General features: G+C 43.4%; 1 long non-coding RNA gene across 1 annotated transcript; it reads left to right on the top strand.

Annotated features, from left to right (window-relative positions):
• The first annotated feature begins 3,832 nt into the window (after positions 1–3,832).
• Positions 3,833–6,242, top strand: LOC139579618 (uncharacterized). The gene is made up of 3 exons (XR_011675809.1): positions 3,833–3,978; positions 4,347–4,520; positions 4,753–6,242. It is a non-coding gene; the product is annotated as an uncharacterized lncRNA (long non-coding RNA).
• Positions 6,243–13,618: the final 7,376 nt, after the last annotated feature.

Here is a 13,618-nt window from a genome sequence, read left to right as displayed (position 1 = left end):
TATTCGCTAAATTAAATTGAGAGTTTATTGATGCAGTGCCTTAGACCGCTACGCCACTCGGGAGACCACTATTGTGGTGGTTAATTTCTTTACTATCAAATGAGGAGAGACAAACTTATCACACAAGTTAGAGTTATACTTAACTAAATCTTTATTCACTTATTAATAAGGAAAGCATGTCACACCACACACAAGTTGATGTGAGTGCTCTACAATAACGATTGCTGGTCGGAGATGCTTAATGTGAGTCTGGAAGGAGAGTTTACAGTCTAACCAGACACCTAGGTATTTGTAGTTGTCCACATATTCTAAGTCAGAACCGTCCAGAGTAGTGATGCTGGACGGGCGGGCAGGTGCGGGCAGTGATCGGTTGAAGAGCATGCATTTAGTTTTACTTGCATTTAAGAGCAGTTGGAGGCCACGGAAGGAGAGTTGTATGGCATTGAAGCTCGTCTGGAGGTTAGTTAACACAGTGTCCAATGAGGTGCCAGAAGTATACAGAATGGTGTCGTCTGCGTAGAGGTGGATCAGAGAATCACCAGCAGCAAGAGCGACATCATTGATGATACAGAGAAGAGAGACGGCCCGAGAATTGAACCCTGTGGCACACCCATAGAGACTGCCAGAGGTCCGGACAACAGGCCCTCCAATTTGACACACTGAACTCTATCAGAGAAGTAGTTGGTATACCAGGCGAGGCAATCATTTGAGAAACCAAGACTGTCGAGTCTGCCAATAAGAATGTGGTTTGTTTGCATTAGTTTGCTAATGCAGAACGCCACAGGATGTTTTTGTGCTGGTCTGGAGAGAACCAAGGGCTATATCTGTTCCTGGTTCTAAATTTTTTTGAAAGGGGCATGCTTATTTAAGATGGTGAGGAAGGCACTTTTAAAGAATGACCAGGCATCCTCTACTGACGGGATGAGGTCAATATCCTTCCAGGATACCCGGGCCAGATCGATTAGAAAGGCCTGCTCGCTGAAGTGTTTTTGGGAGTGTTTGACAGTGATGAGGGGTGGTCGTTTGACCGCGGACCCATTACGGATGCAGGCAATGAGGCAGTGATCGCTGAGATCTTGGTTGAAAACAGCAGAGGTGTATTTGGAGGGCAAGTTGGTTAGGATGATATCTATGAGGGTGCCCTTATTTATAGATTTGGGGTTGTACCTGGTGGGTTCATTGATAATTTGTGTGAGATTGAGGGCATCAAGCTTAGATTGTAGGATGGCCGGGGTGTTAAGCATGTCCCAGTTTAGGTCACCTAGCAGCACAAGCTCTGAAGATAGATGGGGGGCAATCAGTTCACATATGGTGTCCGGGGCACAGCTGGGGGCAGAGGGTGGCCTATAGCAAGTAGCAACGTTGAGAGGCTTGTTTCTGGAAAGGTGGATTTTTAAAAGTAGAAGCTCGAATTGTTTGGGTACAGACCTGGATAGTAAGACAGAATTCTGCAGACTATCTCTGCAGTAGATTGCAACTCCGCCCCCTTTGGCAGTTCTATCTTGTCGGAAAATGTTATAGTTAGGGATGGACATTTCTGGGTTTTTGGTAGTCTTCATTGGCCAGGATTCAGACACGGCTAGGACATCCGGGTTGGCAGAGTGTGCTAGGGCAGTGAATAAAACAAACTTAGGGAGGAGGCTTCTAATGTTAACATGCGATGAAACCAAGGCTTTTACGGTTACAGAAGTCAACAAATGATAGCGCCTGGAGAATGGGAGTGGAGCTAGGCACTGCAGATGTGAGTTAGACTTTTAAACAGGTGAACATTCATAAGGCCGCAGGGCCAGACGGATTACCAGGACGTGTACTCTGAGCATGCGCTGACTAACTGGAAAGTGTCTTCACTGACATTTTCAACCTCTCCCTGCCCGAGTCTGTAATACCAACATGTTTCAAGCAGACCACCATAGTCCCTGTGTCCAAGAACACTAACGTAATCTGGCTAAATGACTACCGACCCGTAGCACTCACATCTGTAGCCATGAAGTGCTTTGAAAGGCTGGTCATGGCTCACATCAACACCATTTTCCCAGAAATCCTAGACCCACTCCAATTTGCATACCGCCCCAACAGATCCACAGATTATGCAATCTCTATTGCACTCCACACTGCCCTTTCCCACCTGGACAAAAGGAACACCTACATGAGAATGCTATTCATTGACTACAGCTCAGCGTTCAACACCATAGTGCCCTCATAGCTCATCACTAAGCAAAGGACCCTGGGACTAAACACCTCCCTCTGCAACTGGATACTGGACTTCCTGACGGGCCGCCCCCAGGTGGTAAGGGTAGGTAACAACACATCCACCACGCTGATCCTCAACATGGGGGCCCCTCCTGTACTCCCTGTTCACTCATGACTGCACGGCCAGGCACGACTCCAACACCATCATTAAGTTTGCCGATAACACAACAGTGGTAGGCCTGATCACCGACAACGATGAGACAGCCTATAGAGAGGAGATCAGAGACCTGGACATGTGGTGCCAGGTTAAGAACAACTCCCTCAACGTGATCAAGACAAAGGAGATGATTGTGGACTACAGGAAAAGGAGGACCGAGCACGCCCCCATTCCACATCACCAACAAACTATCATGGTCCAAACACACCAAGACAGTCGTGAAGAGGGCACGACAAAGCCTATTCCCCCTCAGGAGACTGAAAAGATTCGGCATGGGTCCTCAAATCCTCAAAAAGTTCTACAGCTGCACCATCGAGAGCATCCTGACTGGTTGCATCATTGCCTGGTATGGCAACTGCTCGGCCCTCGACCGCAATGCACTACAGAGGTTAGTGTGTACGGCCCAGTACATCACTAGGGCCAAGCTTCCTGCCATCCAGGACCTCTATACCAGGCGGTGTCAACGGAAGGCCCTAAAAATTGTCAAAGACTCCAGCCATCCTAGTCATAGACTGAGCTCTCTGTTACTGCACAGCAAGTACTACCGGAGCACCAAGTCTAGGTTCAAAAGGCTTCTTAACAACTGCTACCCCCAAGCCATAAGACTCCTGAACAGCTAATCAAATGGCTACCTGGACTATTTGCATTGCCACCCCCACTATTTTACTCTGCTGCTACCCTCTGTTTATTATCTATGCATTGTCACTTTAACTCTACGTACATGTACATATTACCTCAATTACCTCGCCCCCGCACACTACTGTTATTTTACTGCTGCTCATTCATTATTTGTAACTTTATTTCTTATTTTTTACTTATTCATTTTTCTTACAACTGCATTGTTGGTTAAGGGCTTGTAAGCATCTACACCTGTTGTAAGGTCTACACCTGTTGTATTCAGCATTTCACTGTAAGGTCTACACCTGTTGTATTCAGCATTTCACTGTAAGGTCTACACCTGTTGTATTCGGCACATGTGACAAATAATGATTTGATTTAAATGTGTCGGAGGAAACACCGTACAGCTAAGTGACCGAAGTCGGCGTGCATGCGCCCGGCCGCCACAAGTAGTCAGTAGAGGGGATGGGACAAGGACATCCCAGAAGGCCAAACCCTTCCCTAACCCGGACGACGCTGTGCCAATTGTGCGCCGCCTCATTGGTCTACAACCGGATCGAACCCGGATCTGTAGTCACTCCTCTAGCACTGCGATGCAGTGGCTTAGACCGCTGCGCCACTCGGGAGGCTAGCATATTTTGTTTTGTCGACATTTGGAAGGTTTACCAACAAACTTGCTGTTTCCATCAGACCTGTCATGACATTTTTTATCCAACATGTACTTTGCTCACATTAAAAGGTTGGATGGAAACCTGGTTAATTTAGTTATAGATTTGTGTGGATTACTTATTTGCATCATCTTTCTCCAAGTTGAATGAATGCTGGCTTCAACTCTCAGCTTTAACACCTCAAGTTTGAGAGAGCTAGACCTGGGAGGAAATAAACTCCAGGATTCAGGAGTGAGATTCATCTGTGCTGGACTTGAGAATCCACAATATAAATTGGAGACACAGGTAACGCTAACCCTCATGGAGTTTAACTTACATTTCACTTGGTCCTGGATTTAATCCAAGGCAGTGCACTGGACAGCTGACAATGCGACTTTCAAAGGTAATGCTTGAGTCGAGATGCGCTACATTTAGATTGAATGAGATTTCCACAAACAATGGAAACACATTGTCAGCATTGTCAGCTTTCCAGTGCACTGCTCTATAACTTGGATTCAATTCCTGCCTTGGTCTCTGGTGTCATAATTGGGCCTTGGTCTCTAATGTCATAATTGAAGGCAATTTGTCAGTTTTTATCATTGATTGTATTGTCTTTAGATGCAAAACTGACATTTCTGTTATATTGTGTATATTTTCTCCCTCAATATCCGCAGCCTGGCAGGCTTCAGCATCACAGAGGAAGGCTGTGCTTCTCTGGCTTCAGCTCTGAGGTCAAACCCCTCCCACCTGAAGGAGCTGGACCTGAGTGGAAATACTCTAGGAGACTCTGGAGTAAAGCTGCTCTCTTCTGTACGAGAGGATCCCCTCTATAAACTGGAGACACTGCAGTGAGTTTTACTGATCAGTTTCATGAGCACACTGATGTAGTGATCAGTAAGCCATTGTAGACATCCAGACACTGAGTCATATTCAATATATGCTAGTTTCTTATTGGACAAGTTCAGGTAGTCCATGCCCGTTTTGTTCCGTGTTCTTCTCTTTGATGTCTAGTGAATACGACCCTATATGTCTATGCTGCTGTATGAGGACTTAGATCCACTTCCCTTCTTTCCTTCCCAGGTTAAATGATTGACAGCTCACAGATTCAGTGAAGGAATGGCCACAGCTCCAAGTCCTTGGTTGTGGGAGTGCGCTGCAGTTAAATGCTTCTGGGACAGTTACAAAATTAATTTCAAAGTGCGTGAATGTAGATATTCAATGCTTCGAATCGACGATGATAGCTCCTTGAATCTCTCAATCAATCAGAGAGCCCTGGCGAAGTGGTGCCAGGAAAATAACCCCTCCCTCAACATCAACAAATGCATCACTGGGGACACACTGCCTGCCCTCCAGGACAACTACAGCACCCGGTGTCACAGGATCTCAACAACCTTATTGTCTTCCTAGTAACTCTGCTGTACGTCTTACCAGACTGATAGCTTTATTTCAGTGTATTAAATGTCGATAGCTTTATTTCAGTGTATTAGATGTCTCTGGATTTTCATGCGTGTTGTACTAGTTGCTTGGATTTTTATTGTAGCATTCTTGGGTTTTTGAAAAGCGTGTTACAAATCAAATTGAAATAAAAACAATGTATTTTAGTAATATAGAATTACTTACATTGTATGTAACCATGTGTTAATCTATGATATCCTGTATATAAAAATGAATAATAGTCAAATTAATTTAATATAAATAGTATTTAATTTTAATAGTAAAACAAATAATGCTGAAGTTGTTATTGCCGTGTATGACTTGGGGCGCTATTCAATCTGTATAACTGAAGCGGTACAGATTGCTCTATAGAAATGTAAAGGTCATTTCCGACTGAGCCGACATATTCAGCATTTACCAAAACAATTAATATATTTTAATAGTTTGTCCTTACAAGTAACTCTACTGTACGTCTTACCAGACTGAGCTCTATTTCAGTGTATTAGATGTCTCTGGATTGTCATGTGTGTTGTACTAATTGCTTAGATTTTTATTGTATCATTCTTGGGTTTTTGAAAAGCGTGTTACAAATATATATATATTTTTTATTATAGTAATGTAGAATTATTTACATTGTATGTAACCCTGTTTTAATTATGATATACTGTATATTCAAAATTAATAATACAAATAAATAATAGTCCAATTAATTTAATATAAGTAGTATTTAATTTTAACAGGAAAATTCATAATAGTAAAGTTATTCCTATTGCTGTGAATGACTTGGGGCGCTATTCAATCTGTATAACTGAAGCGGTACAGATTGCACTATAGAAATGTAAAGGTCATTTCCGACTGAGCCGACATATTCAGCATTTACCAAAACAATCAATATATTTTAATAGTTTGTCCTTACAAGTAACTCTGCTGTACGTCGTACCTATCTTTTTATGTCAGTGTATTATAGGCCTCTAGTCTTTCTACAATTGAATACTAATTGCTTGGATGTGTTTTTATTGTAGCACCTTGGGGTTTAAAACAAGTAGCATTTCTTACATTCTATGTAACCCTGTGTGTTAATCTATGGTAAACTGTATGATATTCTTTAAATATATGAAGTAATGCTGTTATTCCTATTGTCGTGTGACATTGTGTCAATCTGTGATTAATTGAATGACTTGGTTTCTACAGCTATGAATGTTCATACTCACATATAGGCCTAACTGTGTGAACTCAATGGCTTTAAAGGGGGCAAGCTCACCAAGAAATGCTGTGAGCCACTGGCTTCTGTTATCTAATCAAACTCATGCTGTCTGAGAGTGCTGGACATGAGTGGCAATAAACTTCAGGATTCAGGAGTGAAGCTGCTCTCTGCTGGACTGGGGGATCCACACTGTAAACTGGAGACACTGAAGTGAGTGACTTTGACTGTCTCCACTGCAAAGGAAAGTGGATGATGTAAATATAAATATGTACGTTCTTCATGTTATAAATGTAGTTATAGATTTGTGTGGGTTACTTAGCTGCATCCTCTCTTCCCAGGTTGAATGATTATAACCTCACTGTGAAATCCTGTGAGGTGTTGGCTTCAACTCTCAGCTCAAAGCATGAGCTGGATCAGAGCTGGATCTGAGCAATAATGACCTGAAGGATTCAGGAGTGGAGCTACTCTCCACTGAACTGGGGGATACACACTGTAAATTGGAGAATTTCAGCTAAGACTATTTTTTACATTTTACCTTTATTTAACTAGGCAAGTCAGTTAAGAACAAATTCTTATTTACAATGACGGCCTACCCCGGTGACGCTGGGCCAATTGTGTGCCACCCTATGGGACTCCCAATCACAGCTGAATGTGAAACAGCCTGGATTTGAAACAGGGACTGTAGTGATGCCTTTTGCACTGAGATGCAGTGCCTTAGACCGCTGTGCCACTCGGGAGCCCACTATTGTGGTGGTTAATTTCTTTACTATCAAATGAGGAGAGACAAACTTATCACACAAGTCAGAGTTCTACTTAAACTAAATCTTTATTCACTTATTAATAAGGAAAGCATGTCACACCACACACAAGTTAATGATGTGAGTGCTCTGCAATAACGATGGCTGGTCGACGAACCACACTTAGATGATTCGTCGAGAGCCTCTAGACAAACGATACAAATAACTTTTATAGCAAAGATACATCCCCTTAGTCTACATGACAAACAACAGATGTGTGGAATTGGTCACAAGGTTAGGATTTGTATGAAAGATATTAATAATTCGCAGCAGACAGTATCTGCTGTAAAGACTGTTCTCATTGTGTAGAAACCAGGGTCTGGCCCCCAAAACAAGGTTCCTCTCATAATTATCCATACTGGAGCCATCTCTACCCTGGTACCTCCCAGCAAACAAACACCAACTCATGCTATGGAATGCGGTCTTGTTAGGTTTATCGTAAATCTTCTGTCAGCATTACGCCCCAGAGGCCCACTTTCATTACACACAGACAATAGAGTTCTAAGAACCCCCTATTCTGTTGCATAAAACAACCATTTGATGTAATAACAGTATTTATAATATAATCTTGTAATTTCTCCACGATACTATCTCTCATGGAGGTGACTGCGTCAAATGTTGTTATTATGAAGAATGAAATTACTATTTAATGTTGTTTATAGCATCATTAGCTAGGTTTCCATTCTTATCTAGGTTTTCCTCATTATCTAGGTTTCCATCCTTAACTAGGTTTCCATCCTTATCCAGGTTTCCATCGTTATCTAGGTTTCCATCCTTATCTAGGTTTCCATCCTTACCTAGGTTACCATCCTTACCTAGGTTTCCATCCTTAACTAGGTTTCCATCATTATCTAGGTTTCCATCCTTTTCTAGGTTTCCATCCTTAACTAGGTTTCCATCATTATCTAGGTTTCCGTCATTACCTAGGTTTCCATTCAGTTTTTCAACAGATTTTCATGTGAATATTCAAAGATCTGCATAAACAAAATACACTGCTCAAAAAAATAAAGGGAACACTTAAACAACACAATGTAACTCCAAGTCAATCACACTTCTGTGAAATCAAACTGTCCACTTAGGAAGCAACACTGATTGACAATAAATTTCACATGCTGTTGTGCAAATGGAATAAACAAAAGGTGGAAATTATAGGCAATTAGTAAGACACCCCCAAAAAAGGAATGGTTCTGCAGGTGGTGACCACACACCACTTCTCAGTTCCTATGCTTCCTGGCTGATGTTTTGGTCACTTTTGAATGCTGGCGGTGCTTTCACTCTAGTGGTAGCATGAGACGGAGTCTACAACCCACACAAGTGGCTCAGGTAGTGCAGTTCATCCAGGATGGCACATCAATGCGAGCTGTGGCAAAAAGGTTTGCTGTGTCTGTCAGCGTAGTGTCCAGAGCATGGAGGCGCTACCAGGAGACAGGCCAGTGCATCAGGAGACGTGGAGGAGCCCGTAGGAGGGCAACAACCCAGCAGCAGGACCGCTACCTCCGCCTTTGTGCAAGGAGGTGCACTGCCAGAGCCCTGCAAAATGACCTCCAGCAGGCCACAAATGTGCATGTGTCTGCTCAAACGGTCAGAAACAGACTCCATGAGGGTGGTATGAGGGCCCGACGTCCACAGGTGGGGGTTGTGCTTACAGCCCAACACCGTGCAGGACGTTTGGCATTTGCCAGAGAACACCAAGATTGGCAAATTCGCCACTGGCGCCCTGTGCTCTTCACAGATGAAAGCAGGTTCACACTGAGCACATGAGCACATGTGACAGACGTGACAGAGTCTGGAGACGCCGTGGAGAACGTTCTGCTGCCTGCAACATCCTCCAGCATGACCGGTTTGGCGGTGGGTCAGTCATGGTGTGGGGTGGCATTTCTTTGTGGGGCCGCACAGCCCTCCATGTGCTCGCCAGAGGTAGCCTGACTGCCATTAGGTACCGAGATGAGATCCTCAGACCCCTTGTGAGACCATATGCTGACACATGCACATTTGTGGCCTGCTGGAGGTCATTTTGCAGGGCTCTGGCAGTGCACCTCCTTGCACAAAGGCGGAGGTAGCGGTCCTGCTGCTGGGTTGTTGCCCTCCTACGGCCTCCTCCACGTCTCCTGATGCACTGGCCTGTCTCCTGGTAGCGCCTCCATGCTCTGGACACTACGCTGACAGACACAGCAAACCTTTTTGCCACAGCTCGCATTGATGTGCCATCCTGGATGAACTGCACTACCTGAGCCACTTGTGTGGGTTGTAGACTCCGTCTCATGCTACCACTAGAGTGAAAGCACCGCCAGCATTCAAAAGTGACCAAAACATCAGCCAGGAAGCATAGGAACTGAGAAGTGGTGTGTGGTCACCACCTGCAGAACCATTCCTTTTTTGGGGGTGTCTTACTAATTGCCTATAATTTCCACCTTTTGTCTATTCCATTTGCACAACAGCATGTGAAATTTATTGTCAATCAGTGTTGCTTCCTAAGTGGACAGTTTGATTTCACAGAAGTGTGATTGACTTGGAGTTACATTGTGTTGTTTAAGTGTTCCATTTATTTTTTTGAGCAGTGTATAAACATTTTCCCACCAGAGATGTTTCCATCAAATTGACTTGTTACAGATTAGAGGTCGACCGATTAATCGGAATGGCAGATTAATTAGGGCCGATTTCAAGTTCTTATAACAATCGGTAGTCTGCATTTTTGGACACCGATCCTGGCCGATTACATTGCACTCCACGAGGAGACTGCGTGGCAGGCTGACTACCTGTTATGCGAGTGCAGCAAGGAGCCAAGGTAAGGTGCTAGCTAGCATTAAACATATCTTATAAAAAAGCAATCAATCTTAACATAATCACTAGTTAACTACACATGGTTGATGATATTACTAGTTTATCTAGCTTGTCCTGCGTTGCATATAATCGATGCAGTGCCTGTTAATTTATCATTGAATCATAGCCTACTTCGCCAAACGGTTATTTAACAAGCGCATTCGCACTGTCGTTGCACCAATGTGTGCCAAACCATAAACATCAACGCCTTTCTTAAAATCAGTGCACAAGTATATATTTTTAAACCTGCATATTTAGTTAATATTGCCTGCTTACATGAATTTCTTTTAACTAGGGAAATTGTGTCACTTCTCTTGCGTTCTGTGCAACAGAGTCAGGCTATATGCAGCAGTTTGGGCTGCCTGGCTCGTTGCGAACTGTGTGAAGACCAACTTCACCAAACGGGGGATGACTTAACAAGAGCGCATTTGCGAAAAATAGCACAATCGTTGCACGAATGTACCTAACCATAAACATCAATGCCTTTCTTAAAATCAATACACAGAAGTATATTTTTTTAAACCTGCGTATTTAGTTAAAAGAAATCCGGGTTAGCAGGCAATATTAAACTAGGGAAATTGTGTCACTTCTCTTGTGTTCATTGCACGCAGAGTCAGGGTATATGCAACAGTTTGGGCCGCCTGGCTCGTTGTAATTATGACATAAAATTGAAGGTTGTGCAATGTAACAGGAATATTTAGACTTATGGATGCCACCCGTTAGATAAAATACAGAACGGTTCCGTATTTAACTGAAAGAATAAACGTTTTGTTTTTGAAATTATAGTTTCCGGATTTGACCATATGAATGACCTAAGGCTCGTATTTCTGTGTGTTATTATGTTATAATTAAGTCTATGATTTGATATTTGATAGAGCAGTCTGACTGAGCGGTGGTAGGCAGCAGCAGGCTTGTAAGCATTAATTCAAACAGCACTTTCGTACGTTTGCCAGCAGCTCTTCGCTGTGCTTCAAGCATTGAGCTGTTTATGACTTCAAGCCTATCAACTCCCGAGGTTAGGCTGGTGTAACCGATGTGAAATGGTTAGCTAGTTAGCGGGGTGCGCACTAATAGCATTTCAATCGGTGACGTAACTCGCTCTGAGACCTTGAAGTAGTTGTTCCCCTTGCTCTGCAAGGGCCGAGGCTTTTGTGGAGCGATGGGTAACGATGCTTCGAGGGTGGCTGTTGTCGATGTGTTCCTGGTTCGAGCCCAGGTAGGGGCGAGGAGAGGGACAGAAGCTATACTGTTACACTGGAGTGCCAATAACAACATCCAATAGTCAAAGGTATATGAAATACAAATGGAATAGAGAGAAATAGTCCTATAATTCCTATAATAACTACAACCTAAAACTTCTTACCTGGGAATAATGAAGACTCGTGTTAAAAGGAACCACCAGCTTTCATATGTTCTCATGTTCTGAGCAGGGAACTTAAACATTAGCTTTTTTACATGGCATATATTGCACTTTTACTTTCTTCTCCAACACTTTTTTTTTTGCATTATTTAAACCAAATTGAACATGTTTCATTATTTATTTGAGGCATTATATTAAGTTAAACTAAAAGTGTTCATTCAGTATTGTTGTAATTGTCATTATTACAAATAAATAAATAAATCAGCCGATTAATCGGTATTGGCTTTTTTTGGTCAAACAATAATCGGTATCGGTATTGGCGTTGAAAAATCATAATCGGTCGACCTCTATTACAGATAAAAGGCTATGCGTGATGGTTTCCATCGCATTTTTAACTCTACTGAGTTGAAAATGTTGTTATATAGCGAATGTGCCAACTCTGGTATTGGCACGTTTACCAAAGTGGTAACCAAGAGCTGGCAGATACAGTGCGGGTATATAACCTACGTGATGAGATTATTATGGACAAAAGAGAGATATTGTTTTAATTTGTTAAACAGCAGCTAGTATCAATCATCATGTCATCAGAATAAGACCCTCAATATTTATTGGAAATTAGCATCAAGCACAACCCTGTGAAGTTCATCATAACTTATTTTATCTGTAGCCTAATAACCTGCATGCTTTCCCGAGTCGTAGTGGGAGGACCACACAACATATCATCGTGTGACTCCAAATTTGCTTCAATATGATGGTTATTATATCAATATTCGCTGATAAACGCGTTTCCACCGCCATTTCTCGCATAATACATTTTACAGACAGAAGCATTTTAGCTTATTTTTTTCTTTGTTTTTTTTACCCCTTTTTTGTGATATCCAGTTGGTAGTTAGTCTTGTCCCCTCACTGCAACTCCCATCTGAAACACAACCCCGCCAAGTCGTACTGCTTCTTGACACACTGCTCGCTTAACCCAGAAGCCAGCCACACCAATGGTAGTTACCATCACACCATCGCTCTCTGTAGCTGATGTGAGTAAGACCTTTAAACAGGTCAACATTCATAAGGCCGCAGGGCCAGACGGATTACCAGGACGTGTACTCTGAGCATGTGCTGACCAACTGGCAAGTGTCTTCACTTGCCACTTGCCACTCTCCCTGTCCGAGTCTGTAATAACAACATGTTTCAAGTAGACCACCACAGTCCCTGTGACCCGTAGCACTCACGTTTGTAGCCATGAAAGGCTGGTCATGGCTCACATCAAAACCATTATCCCAGAAACCCTAGACCCACTCCAATTTGCATACTGCCCCAACAGATCCACAGATGATGCAATCTCTATTGCACTCCACACTGCCCTTTCCCACCTGAACAAAAGGAACACCTATGTGAGAATGCTATTTATTGACTAAAGCTCAGCGTTCAACACCACAGTGCCCTCAAAGCTCATCACTAAGCAAAGGACCCTGGGACTAAACACCTCCCTCTGCAACTTGATCCTGGACTTCTTGACTGGCCGCCCCCAGGTGGTAAGGGTAGGTAACAACACATCCGCCACGCTGATCCTCAACAAGGGGGCCCCTCAGGGGTGCGTGCTCAGCACCCTCCTGTACTCCCTGTTTACTCATGACTACATGGCCAGGCACGACTCCAACACCATCATTAAGTTTGCCGATGACACAACAGTGGTAGGCCTGATCACCGACAATGATGAGACAGCCTATAGGGAGGTCAGAGACCTGGACGTGTGGTGCCAGGTTAACAACAACTCCCTCAACGTGATCAAGACAAAGGAGATGATTGTGGACTACAGGAACAGGAGGACCGAGCACGCCCTCATTCCACATCACCAACAAACTATCATGGTCCAAACACATCAAGACAGTCGTGAAGAGGGCACGACAAAGCCTATTCCCCCTCAGGAGACTGAAAAGATTTGGCATGGGTCCTCAAATCCTCAAAGGCCCTAAAAATGGTTAAAGACTCCAGCCAACCTAGTCGTAGACTGCTCTCTCTGCTACTGCACAGCTGAAGAATGATGAAGAATGTTTGTCCATAAGAAAGAGGGACTGTTAGTAGGCAAGGAACTGTGGCAGACAACTTGTGACCACTGTGAAACTGATAACAGGGAAGGAAGTCTCCCCACCCAGGGAGGGGAGAAACCTTGGGCTTGCAGTAGATTGTGTAACACGTTGCAGGATGGGATAAGCAATATATGCATAGGAGAAGACTTGTGAACTATGTTGCCATTGTATCTGAGAGGAGGAGGGACGTTTATGACAATGTGAGGTATATAGACCAATGTACCAGAAATGATAAGCAGAGCTCTCT

The sequence above is a fragment of the Salvelinus alpinus genome, chromosome 1 (assembly GCF_045679555.1).
Source record: "Salvelinus alpinus chromosome 1, SLU_Salpinus.1, whole genome shotgun sequence".
Taxonomy (NCBI): Eukaryota; Metazoa; Chordata; class Actinopteri; order Salmoniformes; family Salmonidae; genus Salvelinus; species Salvelinus alpinus.
This window is presented reverse-complemented; position numbering and strand designations above follow the sequence as displayed.